The 13,327-nt window shown below is 40.9% G+C and overlaps 1 long non-coding RNA gene and 1 other non-coding gene across 8 annotated transcripts in view; one reads left to right on the forward strand and one right to left on the reverse strand.

The window, feature by feature from the left end:
* LOC116149102 (uncharacterized) overlaps positions 1-13,065 on the forward strand; it is an 18,968-nt gene extending 5,903 nt beyond the window's left edge. The window contains exons 5-6 of one of the 7 annotated variants that reach the window (XR_010377309.1): positions 361-3,852; positions 7,820-13,065. This is a non-coding gene — a long non-coding RNA (uncharacterized LOC116149102). Of the gene's footprint in view, positions 1-360; positions 4,225-7,819 lie in introns of those variants that run through there. The other 6 variants (XR_010377312.1, XR_010377310.1, XR_010377313.1 and 3 more) reach the window with 6 other exon arrangements.
* Positions 10,684-10,790, reverse strand: LOC116149264 (U6 spliceosomal RNA). Its single transcript, XR_004132880.1, has one exon. It is a non-coding gene; the product is annotated as a U6 spliceosomal RNA (small nuclear RNA).
* Positions 13,066-13,327: the final 262 nt, after the last annotated feature.

Genomic DNA, 13,327 nt, shown 5'->3' on the forward strand with positions numbered 1-13,327 from the left:
TATATGTGTATATATATATTCCTTTTCATATTCTTTTTCATTTTAGGCTAGTACAAGGTACTGAATATAGTTCCCTGTTATGTGTCAATTAATCATACAGCCAACTAATAATACAATGATTAATCAGATTAATTTGTATGATTAATAATAATACAATCAATTCATAGTATAATTATTGTGCTATGGTTCTGTAAGTTGGTAGAATTTGAGGACGCTAATTGAAAGATATATAAGACCTTTTTTTTTTTTTTACACAATTTTGTATGTAATTATTTCAGAATGAATAGTTTAAAAATTCCAAGAAACATCGGGTGTCTCTGTTAAGTAGCAATCCATATGCATTTATCTCTTTGTCATTAGGTGATGCTGGATGAGGTTGTTGGAAATTATCCTGGATTTCAGTGAATCGGGAGAAATTCGGGGAGGTAGGCATTGTGGTCAAAGAGCACTCAACTCTGCAATTCCAAAACTTGAGCTAATTCTCCTCTTCTTTGACCTGCTCCCCTTCGGGAATTCTCAAAACGAGAAACTGGTTTCCCCTCTTTAATTAGTCACCTTCAATTAGTCATTGCATCTTTGCCTGTCTGTCTCCAAAATCTCTCTGAAACTGTTCTGTCTCTTTTCCCACGACTCCTGTGTTGCTCTGGGACTTATTCCCAATCAGCTGGACCTATAGACCTTCCTCAGCTTCCTTCCTCAGCCTCGCGTGCTTCTGTTCCAACCGTCACACCTCTACCAGAATGATCTATCCGTTTATTTTTTGGGGGGTGGGGGGAAATTGAACCCAGGACCTCCTGCATGCGAAGCATGTGCTGTACCACTGAACTGTACCCACCCATCCAGAATGATCTCTCCAAAATGAAAATTTAACTGTGCCCTACTCCTGTTTAAATGGCCTATCTGCCTACATGATACATTTCAAGGTTCCTAGGTGAGTATTATGGGTTGCATTGCACCGCCTCCCCCCAAAAAAGGTATGTTGGATTCCTACCCTCCACCAGTCTCTCAGAAGGTGACATTACTTGGAGATCAGGTTCTCAGAGAGGTGATCAAGTTAAAATGAAGTCATGACGGTGGGTCCTGATCCAATATGGCTGGTGTTCTTATAAGAGGAGAGATTGGATACAGAGACAGACGGATCCTCAGGGCGAATGCCATGTGAAGACTGGAGTTATGCCACGAGCCCAGGAACCACGTGAAGCTAGGAGAGGGGCCTGGGAAAAATCCTTCCCTAGCATCTTCAGAGGGAGCACAGTCCTACTGACACCTTGATCTCAGGCTTCTAGCTTCCAGAATGGGGAACAATCATTTTCTGCTGTTTGAGCTGCCCAGTTTGGGGTGCTTTGCACTGGCAGTCCAAGCAAACTAATACGATGAGAGTCCCATCTTCCAGGGCTTTTACTTCATTTATTCCTGCCACAAATATGTGTCAAGAACTGATCATATGCAGGTACTGTGCTGGTTCTTGGGATAGAGCTGGAAATAAGACAGGTGGTCCTTGCCTTGTGGAACTTTTGCTCTGGTGAGGGCTGTAACAAGTGCCCAGGCCCTCGGAATGAGGGGTAAGAGGTCTCTGATTCATATGGTCCTGAGCGCACAAAAGCAGGAATCAAATCAGTACTTGGAAGGCTAGAGAGAGGTTCTCAGAAGAAGTGACATCGAATCTTGTTGTGATAAGGACCCCCCCCCCTTGCCTACAAAATGTTTTAGATGAACTATGAAGAAAGTGGGAAGAAGAGAAGAAACTAAGGTGAATTCTGCAAACCACCCTGGCCGCCCTCTGAGATTATACTTTTGGGCATGAGTTTTCCCATGTGGTGTGAAGAAGCCCTCTTAGTACTTTGGTCCACACTGTGGGTACAGGTACCAGAACGTACCTACCAAGACGGAACTGTGCTATGTACTACCTTCTGCTTTCCCTCTACCGGCCAGCTTTCCATCATGCTCCCTTTGGAGGCAGGCCTTGTCATTTCTTTTCCCCTTCAAAGTTGGTCTTGTTCATTTTAACCAGATATCAACTATTTTAATAACATGGCAAAGAGAATGAGAAGACAAGCTCCAGAGTGGGAGAAAATATTTGCAAAAGACATCTGATAAAGGAATGTTATCCAAAAATATACTAAGAACCCTTAAAACTCAATCATAGGAAAAGGAACGACCTGATTTAGAAATGAGCAAAAGACCTGAATAGTCACCAAAGAAGATAGACAGATGGCAAGGAAGCATATTAAAAGCCAGCACATCACAGATCATCAGGGGCATGCAAATTAAAACAACAATGAGCTATACACCTATTATAGTGGCCAAAATCCAGAACACTGACAACACCAAATGCTGAAGAGGATGTGGAGCAGCAGGAACTCTCATTCATTGCCAGCGGGAATGCAAAACGGTACAGCCACTTTGGAAGACAATTTGGCAGTTTCTTATAAAACTAAACAACTCTTACCATCTGATCCAGCAATCAGACTTCTTGGTATTTACCCAAGTGAATTCAGAACTTATGTCTATACCTGCCTACGGGTATTTCTAGCAGCTTTATTCAGAAATGCCAAAATTTGGAAGCAACGAAAGATGTCCTTCAGTAGGTGAGTGCATAATAAACTGCTACATCCAGACGATGCAGTATTAGCACTAGAAAGAAATAAGCTATCAAGTCATGAAAAGACACAGAGGAGCCTTAAATGCATATTACTCAGTGAAAGAAGTCAATCTGTAAATGCTATGTACTGTATGATTCCAAATATATGGCATTATGAAAAGGCAAAATTATGATGACAATAAAAAGATCTGTGATTTCCAGGGGTGAGGGGGCAGGGAGGGATGACAGGCGAAGCACAGAAGAGTTTTAGGGCAGAGAAGCTATTCTGTATGATACTACAATGGTGGACCTCTGTTGTTACACATTTGTCAAAAACCCATAGGTTGTGCAACACCAAGAGGGAGCCCTAATGTAAACTGTGGACTGTGGGTCATGGTGATGTAGCAGCGTAGACCCATCCGTTTTAACAGATGCACCCCTGTGGCGCAAGGAAGTTGGACCTGTGTGGGGACAGAGGGCATATGGGAACTCACTATTTTCCACTCAATTTTGCTATGAACCTAAAACTGCTCTAAACAATAAAGTTTATGGCTTAAAAACACAGCGAAATGAAACACACAGGTGAATTTGAGTTGTGTGTGGGAACTGTCATCTCTCCAGGTTTCGTGCCTTTCTCCCGCTGCACATCCCCATGGATAGCATTCCCAGCCGTTTCTTCTGCTTCACCTCTGGCTCCTGTTTCCTTACTTTCCTTAGTTCCTTTCACTCCGTCAGAGTCCAAGGAATGTCAATTTCCTAGAATGATGTTTCTGCTAACGTCCAATTTCCAGGGAAAATACTCTCTTACTTTTCTGATGCCCCGTAAACTTTAACTCCCTCTCCAAATCTCTCAAAGCCTTCCCAGTTCTCACTGTCACTGGTTTAATTCTATTTAATTGGGTCTGGGCTTTATATATCGCCATCTGGCTTCAATATGTATGCTTTCAGTATCTCTTAATATGTTATCTCCTAGACCCGGAGCATTTATAAAGGTGTCTCAAATGGAATTTCATTAAAAACAGATGGATCTTCTTTGAACCACTGCCTTATCAATGAACAATACCAGCTGTCTCGCTAATGCAATCCCAGAGAAGAGAGACACCATCTAATGTAACGCCTTCCTTCTGTAGATGAATAAACTGGGGGCCAGAGATGTTTATGTGACTTTCCAAAGGTCACACAGCTAGACAGTGACAACACTGTGCTTTGAGTCAGAAGACCTGAGTTCTAGTCCCGGTCCAGTTTCCATCAGTTCGGGCTGCTCCCAACAGGTGACGTGTGTTTGCAGGGACCCCCTCTGAACTTCTCCCCTCCTGGGGGTGCCCCAGCCACCACTGGGGCAGCAGTGCCTGTGTGGAGGAAAATTCATTCATTTCCTGTTAATGTTTCCCCCCTTCTCCTTCCTCTTTCACCTCTTCCATCTTCTGACAGAGAGGTAAAATGAAAATATATTTTTCATGATCTCACACCTTTTTCTTAAAAAATTAAAAAGGAATAAAAAGATCATAGCATGAGACAAATGAACTTATTTGCACAATAGAAATAGACTCACAGACCTAGAAAACAAACTTATGGTTACCAAAGGGGAAACGAGGGAGGGGAGGGATAAATTAGGAGTTTGGGATTAACAGATACACACTACTATACATAAAAGAGATAAACAACAAGGACCTACTGTCTACCATGGGGAACTATATTTAATATCTTGTAATAGACTATAATGGAAAAGAATCTGAAAAAGAATATATATATATATATATATGTAAAAAACTGAATTATTTTGCTGAACACCTGAAACATTTTAAATCAACTCTACTTCAATTAAAAATAATCATTGCAAAGACTTCAGTGGTCACTGAGTCATTACGGATGACAGTCACCCTGTCATTACGGATGAGAAATCCCGAGGCCCAGAGAATTGAATTAAGTTGACTTAACACAGAGAAAGTGGTAAATCCGAGGTTAGAAGTCCACATTGCAGACTTCTACTGGAGTGGCCCCCACACTCCCGATCTCACAGAGCTGCTTTCTTTAGCAAGCTGTGGGTGGGGTAGGGTTGAGCCATCACCGAGTGGGCCGCTTAGGAAAGATCTGAAAATTCACCATTAATTAATTTTGTGTGAAGAGGATCCAGTGCTTCTAAAGACATACCCCTGGGTCAGAGATATCACTGTTGCCCTGAACTGCTCAGAAGACGAAAAGCAGAAGTTTATATTGGCACAATCTCCTTCAGTCCACAAAAAAGGAAAAATGTCCTTTCTGTGTGTGCAAAGAACCACAAGGATCGTCAATTTCATTGTGTTTTCCTAGGAATTTGAGAGAGTGAGAACAGATTGGCCTTTACTCACATATTATTTCCCAGTTTATTTTGCTGCTAAACATATTATCATTTCCAGACCAATTAACCTTTGACCTCCAGAATCCTGCCTTCACAAGGCACAAGCAAGGTCAAAGATTATTTTGTTCAATGAAGCACTGGGATGGTTGCTACTCCACCAACTCATCTGCTCCAAAATGTGATGTTTTATTTCCCTACTTAGATCTATTTTTAGAGTTTTCCTTCCTAAAATCAAAACTCATCAGATTTTTTTAACATTTTTTATTGATTTATAATCATTTTACAATGTTGTGTCAAATTCCAGTGTTCAGCACAATTTTTCAGTTATTCATGGACATATACACACTCATTGTCACATTTTTTTCTCTGTGAGTTATCATAACATTTTGTGTATATTTCCCTGTGCCATCAGATTTTTTTTTGAGAGGCAAGATTAATTATTTGTGAATTGCTGCCTTCTTTGATAATAAATTTGAACACAGATTTTTAGCCTAAGGGCTTAAAAATAGTATTTCTCAGAAACGTCTCTGCATTAATAACCCAAAAGATATTTTGGAGTTTAAAACGAATTAAAAGTGCTTGATTCGTATTAAACTTGAGGGCTTAGTTTTTCTTTCCTAATTACTTTGATGTTAGTCTAGATCAAGTAGCAACTGCAGCACTTCGGAGTAGGGAGAGTGTGACCGGTGGAATTGTGTCCTATCCCAAGTTCATGTGTTAAAGCCCTAAGCCCCAGTACCTTAGATGAGACTCTATTTGGAGTCTTTGGGGCTTTAAGGGTCTTTGAAGGAAATTAAGTTAAAATGGGTCATATGGGTGGGCTGTGATCCAATAGGACTGGGGTTCTTACCAGAAGAGAACAGGACAGTCACAGACAGAGGAAGGAGCGTGTGAGGACACGGGGAGGAGGTGGCCATCCATAAGCTAAGAAGAGATGCCTCAGGAGAAATCAGCCTGGGCCTTGATTTAACACCGTGATCCCAGACTTCCAGCCCCCAGGATAGTGAGGAAATACATTTCTTGGTCTCAGCCACCCAGTCAGTGGTACTTTGTTATGGCCGCCCCAGGACACGAACAGGGAGAGGCTGCTTAGAAAACACGGGAGACCCTTCTTTCTCTCCCAGGGAGAGTAGGACAGGTGGCTCCTCACTCACTTTACAGAGCTGATCGGAGGCTGCAGTGTGATAATGTGCGTGAATCTGATTAGAAACCGTGAATCACTGCCCAGCTGTGTGACGTTGGGCACGTCTTTGCTCATCAATCTCCTGTCCCAGGGTAGGTGGGGGGCTGGGGGGTGTCCCTCAACCCTCTGACAGTGGCTCCACATGGCTGTTCAGTGCACCCCCCACCAGCTGGGCCCCCAACTCCACTTCCCACCAGAATCTGATGGGAAGTTTGTTGAAAATAAGGATTCCTGTGCAACACTGTCAGGGATTTGGGATAAGCAGATGTGCAGGTGGGCCTGGGAATCACACAAGTTAGAATGGTTATCATTAAAAAGTCTACGAACAATAACTGCTGGTGTGAGGTGATACCTCACTGTAGTTTTGATTTGCATCTCTCTGATAATTAGCAATACTGAGAATCTTTTCATGTCTGTTTAGGTCTTCTGCCCACTTTTTGATTGGATTGTTTATTTTTTTGTTGTTGAGTTGTATTAGCTGTTTGTATATTCTAGAAGTTAAGTCAGTCACATAGTTTGCAAATATTTTCTCCTGGACAGTAGATTGTCTTTTAGTTTAGATAATATCTGTTTGTTTTCTCCTTCAAGTGCTTTGTGTGTCAAAATTAAAGCAAAATGTAATATGGACTATAAAGAAGAGGGTTTTGGATAATTACCAGCGAACGTAATAACTGAATGAAGATTTTTTAATGTTAAAATAAACTCTGCATAAAAACACACCATCCAGCACAGTCATTTGTAGACCTTGTAGTTTGTACATACAATTAAAATTGTCTTCAGGGCTGGACTACACATGGGAATTACAGTCCAGCATCGTTTCAATTCATATCTTCTTTTTTTGGCCTGTGTTCTCTCCCAATGCTTGGGTCTTTGTTGTTCTGTGTTTCTGAATTCTGACCACACCTTAGACACTGAATTTTATTTTATTTTTTTAATTTGACTTATAGTGGTTATTCTCCATGCAAACACAGTTCTGCTGAATGGAGTAAAAAGTTTTACTGAGTTGGGCAACTCCCTCATTGCCCAGGGTCATTGCTCAGGCATTTAATCACGTCCTGTGCTAACTCCCTGACCTCTGGGTAATTAAAATCCCTCTGCTTAGATATGGGTTGATAGAGTCTAATCTTTACTCACGTATATCAAGAATATTCATGATCCTGAGACCAAGGTTAGACCTCTGAAGTCTATCACACAACTCTCACATTCTGAAATAAACTGTTACCCCATCTTGAAATCTCAAAATTTACAGCTCCAGTCTCTAAACTGTGTACTTCCTCTATATCTGCCACTTCCCTGTCCTCTACAAATATTTGCTTTAGGGGAAAAAAAATGTGATTGATTCATCCAAGGAGAACAAGTGAGTTGCTATCTCCTTTGCGCATCCATACAGGGGTTATTTTTTATTTCTTTACTGAAGTATAGTTAATTTACAATGTTGTGTTCATTTCTGGCACACAGTGCAATGATTCCAATATACATGTACATATCCATATGTAGTTTCCTTTTCGGATTCTTTTGCATTATACATTATTACAAGATATTAAATAGAGTTCCCTCTGCTACACAGTAGGTCCTTGTTGTTTATCTCTTTTATATATAGTAATGTGTATCTGTTAATCCCAAACTCCTAATTTATCCCTCCCTCTGTGGTTTATTTTCTGTCTGTGAGTCTATTCCCATAGTATTTTGTACTTAACGATTTCTATGTCTTTTACAGCCTTTAGATGTGTGGACGCAAAGTGATGGCTACACAGTGTGAGATTTCCCCATCAGACTGTGAGGTCTTCAAGGGGACCTCGAGAGTGAAGTCTGCATCCTTCTGCTGTCAGTCTGGGAGCACAAATGAGTGATGATCATCCCTTACGCTGATTCCTCCGGGGGCCTTCATACAGATCACTGAGGAGAACTATAACATTTCAAGATCTCTCCAACAGAGGATGACTAGCAAGAATTCCAGTGTGGAGATCTGTGAAGAGTTTGACATGGGGGAAAAAGCAAACTGTCATCTTGATAAATATGGGCTACAGAAGGCATTCATTCCAATCTAAATCATTAAGGAAATAACCGCAAGAAATACAAAATACAAGCCAGCTCTCTCCACCTGATTTTCCACGCCTTTATAGCTCACAGGGAACCACACATGAACCTTTGCCTGGGTCATCCCAGGGCCATCTTTTCCTTTACTGTCCAAATAAAGTGACATGGCCAAGAAGAACTTCTTAGACTCCTACAGGAACCAACGTACTAGTTAAGCAAATGTCTCTGGGAAGCTCTCTGAGCTAACTTTTCCTTTCCCGGGTTGCCCTGCTGTTTGGTTCGAGGCTGGATGCAGACAGAATTTTCTGGAGTGCCCAGCCTGGCATCAGATGAGCAGGCAAGCTTAACGGGGGGCTGCCGGAAAAAATCACCACAAACTGAGTGGCTTAAAAATGACAAAACTTTATTCTCACAGTGCAGGGGGCCAGGATTCTGAAATCAAGGTGTCTCAGGATTGGTTCCAGCTTGGAGTTCTGAGAGAGAAGCCGACCCACCCCTCTCTCTGAGCTGCTGGTGGGTGTCGGCAATCCGAGTGGTCCTCAGCTCCTAGACATATTACACCATCCGATCTCTGCCACCATCTCCAGGTGGTCTACATCTCTGTTTTCTTATCTTATTATAAGGCCATGCATCATTGGATTTAGGACCCACTCTAAATCCAAGGTGATCTCATTTCAAGATCTGCAAGATCTTATTTCTAAATAAGGTCACATTCCCACTTACCAACAGAAAGGACTTGGGTATATCTTTTGGGCGGACGCTATTTAACCACTATAAGTATTACTGCTGATAATACTGTACAATTCAGTGCTTGACTTTCTACCGTGGACCTGGGGTCTTTTGCGATCATGTGCAGTCTAAGTCTTGACCATGAGGCCTTAGACAAGTCATTCAACTCACCTGGTTTCAGTTTCTCTTTTTCAGCAGAAAAAGAGATGATTGGCCTAGTTCTCACATTTTGGTTCACATTAGAATTTAAAAATCTCATTGCCTGGGCCACATGTCGTATCAATTAAACCAGAATCCCTTGGGGGTGGGGCTTAGTCATTAATATTGAAAAAAAAAAAGTACAGGGAATAGAGCCAGTATTTTATAATAGCTAAAAACAGTATAACCTATAAAAATTTTGTTACTACGTTGTACACCTGAAACCAATACTGTAAATCAACTCTACCTCACTGAACAAACTCTTCAGGGGATTCCAATGCACAGTGAGTTGGAGACTAGTGCTTCTCAGCTTTACATGTGCATGTGGATCACCAGGCTGAGGGTGGGGTGGAATCTCAGGGTGTGGGGGGAGGATTTTGTGAAAATGTAGATTTCCATTCAGCAGGCTTGGGGTGGGCCTAATACTCTGCATTTCTAACGAGTTTCCAGGCCACCCTGCGTGACCTCCCAACACCTTTGCAAGCTCTTACATCATCAGATTCACTTTCCTGCTGTGGAAGGTTTCTAGTCTGTGATGGAGTGAGGGAGAAGCAACATCTGTAACAGGAAATAGCTTTTTCTGCGAGAAGGTTCAGTTTGGAGGTGAATCCGTCTGCTATGGATAAACGGACTCAGACTCAAATGACACTGTTTAGAAACAGTTTATCTAAACGGAAGTGAGCATCCAGCCCTGTGTGTCCTGCCCCGGGTCCCGGAAGGCCTCTGCTTAGTGTAACAAGCATTCATACGGCCTCCTGGAGACCTCTGGATGGACAGCGCCCTTGCAGCAAACTAACATGCCAAAACAGCAGCGGCCAGGATGTAAAGTCTCCAGGACGGGTCCTGGATTCTCAGCAGTGATTTTCACCAATGGCAGGGTTTTAGGGTCACCTGGGAATGTCCAGTGACGTCCACGCCCCGGCCCTGGAAAGGCCCATTAAAACAGTTTTTCTGGGGTGAGGCTTGAGCAATGGTCTGCTTTAACTCTGCTCCAATGATTTCAGTGTGCCCTGGGGACGCTTCACAGGTTCTCTGGATCCCCCGGTTATAGGAGGCATATCGGGTCCATGTTCATAGTCCTGACCACGCGTGAGGCACTGTGTTCATTGCAGGGGATTTGATAGAGAGCAGGAGGGCTTCTATTCAAGTGGAGGGCAAGTTATCATGGAACTTGATGGAAAACAAGTCATTGTGGATTTATAAATTTCCGTGGTGATCACATGCTATAAAGGTGAAGGACAAGATCCTGTAAGAGTTTTGGGGACCCGATATTATGGGGACCAACCCGACTGAAGAGGGCATCCTTGAAGAAGAGACATTGGAACAGGGTTCTGAAAGTCAGGATTTTCTAGGAAAAGAAGTTGGGGGAGAATGTTCCAGGTGGAGGGAACGGCCTGTGTCAAAGCCTGGAAAAGGGAGGAGCCTGTGGACTGGAGGAGCAGAAAGAGGCGGGTCGGGTACCAAGAGGGAGGAGGGGCGGGGCCTCTTGGGGGATGCGGTGTCCGCTGGCTTGTAAATGCTTCAGTATGTTTCCACTTGTTTATATTCTCTCTTTCTCAGGTAAAGTCCTCCAGGCAGAGTGCGTGTGCCTTCTTATTGCTTCTTTTCTTTTTTTTTTTTCTAATGGAACGCTTCACGAATGTGCATGGCATCCTTAAACAGGGACCATGTTAATCTTCTCTGTATCCATCCAATTTTAGTATATATGCTGCCCAAGGGAGCACCTCTAATTGCTTTTAACTTTTGTTCTTTCCTCATCATCTCCCACCCCTTTACACGATCACTGAAGTCTACAAGGAGCCCCACCTACATTTTCTTCACTTAATTTTTATAAGGCAGAAGATTAAATCATTGTTTATAGAAGAGGTAGCTTACATTTAGAGAAGTTATGCCACTCATCCAAGGTTACGGAATGAGTGGAGACTCCTCCACTTTCTTTTCTTCTTGTTTTTTACTTTTCTTTCTTTTTTACAAAATGAAATAGGAGTATATATACTATTTCACAATCTGCCTTTTTCATGTGCCACGATCACTCATTATATTATCCACATTCTTAAATATTCTTCAAGAATGTGATTTGTTTTTAAATGGCTGCTTAGTATTCTGTTGTTTGGTTATGTCCTAATCCAATCAGGCAATGCTATATTACTAGTTGTTTTCTCTGATTTTTCTAAATGATCGTCCTCAGCAATGAAAATCCTTATACATAAATCTTTTTTATTTAATTTGCTGTTTACCTTTTCAAAAATGGAAGTACAGTCAGTTTACAATGTTGTGTCAGTTTCTGGTGTACAGCATATATAAATTTTTGAGGACATTTTTTGATCATTTCTTACGGAAAAAAATTTTATAGACAGAATTACTGGGTCAAAGGCTATGTATGATTTTAAAGTTTCTTATACACATGGCTAAATTGCCTTCCAGACTGATGGAACAGATTTAACTTCTCATCAGCAGTGTATGTGGTTGCCTGGGGAAAACACTTCAGTCAAGCAAGGCCAATTGATCTGTAGCACTTTGATTGCCGAGATTATTTCACTCAAAGTAAATGAAACATCTTGTTTCATGATGGGCGATGGAGCGCTTCAAAGCCTGGACCCAACCCTTGCCCTTGGGTAACGCTCACCTCTTCCCCATATCCGCTGAGGCTCCTTTAGGTCCAGGTGGCTTTGCTAATGTTTTTCTGGGTCTATTCTCCCCTTTTTTGCTTCCCGCTTACAATCCTTCTGATCGTCTAGATCAAGCTTGGGTATCTCTTGAAATATTTGTAAGATGCATGAGCACAGGTTTACCATCGTCCCTCAATAATTAGATTTGTTACCTTAAATAATTTTCCAATTTCAAGAATTCCATTTTTATCATCACTGAAATCAAGATTTTTAATGTTGGAAGGGACTCTGGTGGTCGTCAGGCCCATTCATTCCATCTGCAGCAACCAACTGGTGATGGGTGAATGTCTGGATGTCCATTACCTGATGAGTGATTGGTACCATTTTTGGTCCTTGAAGTGGTTACCCAGAGAACCAGTCTACTTTCCTTCAGGCTTCAAGAAATTGGGCAATATTTGAAACATACAAAAATGCAGAAAATAATGTGACACTAATTGTCCTACCATGCGTATTTACCCAGTGTGAGTCTTCTGTTATATTTGTTCTAGAAATTTCTTTAAAAAGAGAAATAGAGAGTTCTAAATATAGTCACTCCAACTGCTTATTTTCAAGATGGTCGTGACTATTCTAGGCCCTTTCATTTTCATATAAATTACAGAATAAAGTTTTTCTAATGTGAAAATTTAATTGTATGTCTGTGGACCCTTGAAAGTGTTTTGTGAACAGACTGCTTGGCTGCTTTGCTCCATTTCGTGTTGGAATGTTACTGTTTTGGTGTCAATTTCTAATTGCTCTTTCTTGTTATACATGTTAAAATTGTTATTTGCATTTATTTGTTTACCTTTCAATTTTGTTTCTTTCTTTTTTTAAACAGAAGTGTAAACGTTTTATTTGGTCAAATATATTGGTCTTCTTTGTGCCTTTTGTTTTGGTGCTAAGCTTAGAAAAACTACCTTTATCTTAAGATCATATAAATCTATTTTATAGGATTAATCCATTATTTTATAATAGATGATATAAATCTATTTTCTTTCAGTCACTTTCACATTTAACTTTTTAGTATAGTTAGAATTTTGGATAAGTTATGGGGCAGAGTTCTAACTTTATTGTTTATCATCATTTATTCATCTGTCTTGATGTTATTGGTCACCCATCACTTTCTCAGATGCTACTTGTATCTTATATCAACACTTACATGTACTTGGATTTGTTTTGGGTCTCACTAGTCTATGACATTGATCTGTCCTTTTATAGTGTATCACATTCATATGCCAATATTATAACTTTTTGACAATTTAAATTTCATTATATATTTTAATAACTGGTGATATGGCAATATGGTTTTAATTTTTCATAATTATTATTGTGTATCTTAGGTAGTTTTTATTCTGAAAGCCAGTACATAAATATTTCATAATAAAAAAATAAAAGCAATACATGCTTGTGACCAATAGTTTCATATATGTAAGTATATAAATTGAAAAGTAGCGGGAAGGGTATAGCTTAGTGGTAGAGTGCGTGCTTAGCATGCACAAAGTCCTGGGTTCAATCCCCAGTCCCTCCTCCAAAAATAAAGAAATAAATAAACCTAATTACCTCCCTCCCCACCTAGAAAAAAAAAAAAAAAAAGAAGAGTAAAAGCCCACTTTCTC

The sequence above is a fragment of the Camelus dromedarius genome, chromosome 22 (genome assembly GCF_036321535.1).
Source record: "Camelus dromedarius isolate mCamDro1 chromosome 22, mCamDro1.pat, whole genome shotgun sequence".
Lineage (NCBI taxonomy): Eukaryota > Metazoa > Chordata > Mammalia > Artiodactyla > Camelidae > Camelus > Camelus dromedarius.